This window comes from Cervus canadensis, chromosome 5 (assembly GCF_019320065.1).
Source record: "Cervus canadensis isolate Bull #8, Minnesota chromosome 5, ASM1932006v1, whole genome shotgun sequence".
NCBI classification, from domain to species: Eukaryota; Metazoa; Chordata; class Mammalia; order Artiodactyla; family Cervidae; genus Cervus; species Cervus canadensis.
In genome coordinates this window covers 16,467,897-16,469,919 of record NC_057390.1, presented here as the reverse complement: position 1 = coordinate 16,469,919, position 2,023 = coordinate 16,467,897, and the positions used below count along the sequence as shown (strand labels likewise).

Here is a 2,023-nt window from a genome sequence, read left to right as displayed (position 1 = left end):
AGAAGTCCTTTTTAGGTGCAGGGCAGAATATGAGAGACGCCAGCTGAGGTGTAAGATAGTGCTGGTGGCCATCATGGTGGTCATACTAAAGTTTTTTCAGCTCAGGGTAGGCAGAAGACCCTTCGAAGACTTAAGATTTCACAGCTCTGAAAGTTTCATTCAGAATCTCCATACAACCCTTGCGGCTGACTGTGATGGGGGCAGGATTTCAAACCATCTGTGGATCTAAGAGAAGTAGCAAGTTCAGAGCAGATGAAGAAAGCAAAGACTTTTTTTTTTTTTTTTAGCAAAGACTTAGGGACATTTTCTGGAGCCTCAAAGGCTCTGAACTCAGTATGAACAGACGATGAAGTTTTTTTTGTTTGTTTGTTTGTTTTTATATTTATTTATTTTGTTTATTTATTTGGCTGTTCCCGGCCTTAGCTGCAGCATGTGGGATCAAGTTCCCTGACCAGGGATTGAACCCTGGCCCCCTGCATTGGGAGCACAGAGTCCTAGCCACTGGACCACCAGGGAAGTCCCGACAATGAAGTTTTATTCAAACTCTCTCAAAAGTTTTCTCTTTTGAGAAACTAAAAATTTGCAATTATTCATTGAGTTACCATATATATAATTCCAGGGCCCTGTGATGACTCCTTTGGATATCTAGCTCCTGGTTGAACCCTCCATAAACTTTGCTACCATTAGGCAAAATATTAGAGTTTAATTGTTGTTATAAATTCTATTAATAGCACAATTTCATTGTTGTAGTTGATCTCCACATGTTGAATTCTTGTTAGCTTCTTCTTTTGGTTCTTCTGCGATATTATTAGAGTTTCTCTTTTTATGCCCTAATTTGATGACTAAGTTTCTAGGAACAGATTCATTGTGTGAAAACACTGCATTATCACTTCATTTGAAACCAAGTTCTGATTATTTTCTGGTATATTCTGATATCTTTCAACAACTGTTACTTTTGAATTAACACCTGCTTTAGTTCCTTTTCTTTGTTAATAAAATATTCTAAAAACTTCATGGCAGTTATTTTTGATCTACAATCCTTGCAAACACACACAACATGCACATACACATACACATACATAACTTTTACCAGATAATTGTATTTAATGGATATAAAGAACAGTTTGTGGTATTGCATTTTTTGAACACTGATGCAAATGGATGGGAGAAGGCAATGGCATCCCACTCCAGTACTCTTGCCTGGAAAATCCCGTGGATGGAGGAGCCTGGTGGGCTGCAGTCCATGGGGTTGCGAAGAGTCGGACACGACTGAGCGACTTCACTTTCACTTTTCACTTTCATGCACTGGAGAAGGAAATGGCAACCCCACTCCAGTGTTCTTGCCTGGAGAGTCCCAGGGACGGGGAGCCTGGTGGGCTGCCGTCTATGGGGTCGCACAGGGTGGGACACCACTGAGAAGACAGCAGCAGCAGCAGCAACAGTAGCAAATGGATTATTTAAAGTTTATTTTGTTGTTTGTTTTTTTTTAACTTTTGCTGAACGTAGGGAGATATATAAGGGGGCATGTGTTAGTCAGTCATATCTGACTCTTTGCAACCCCATAGACTGTAGCCCACCAGTCCTCTCTGTCCATGGGATTCTCCAGGCAAGAATACTGGAGTGGGTTGCCATTTCCTTCTCCAGGGGATCTTCCCGACAAAGGGATCAAACCTGGGTCTCTTATACTGCAGGCAGATTCTTTTTACCAACTGAGCCACCAGGGAAGCCTGGTATAAAGAGAACAGATAGCAATATATAAAATTATATTTATAAAAATATATGAAATTATATATAGGTTTATATTTATAAAAATATACAAAATTATATATAACTAGAACAGATGGCAATAGAGACAACAATCTATTTCTACATAAGCAAGAAAAATGAGAGATGAGATCAGACACAGTCTTAGTGGAAACGTCACAGCTAAAGTCATGTCTCTATTTGAGAAACTAACATGTATAGACAGAACAGTGACCAAAATCCTTAAGAAGCAGCACTTAAGACAACACAAAACCAGATT

General features: G+C 39.4%; 1 non-coding gene across 1 annotated transcript; it reads right to left on the bottom strand.

Annotated features, from left to right (window-relative positions):
• Positions 1-443: 443 nt before the first annotated feature.
• TRNAG-CCC lies at positions 444-516 on the bottom strand. The gene has a single exon. It is a non-coding gene; the product is annotated as a tRNA-Gly (tRNA).
• Between the last annotated feature and the right edge of the window lie 1,507 nt (positions 517-2,023).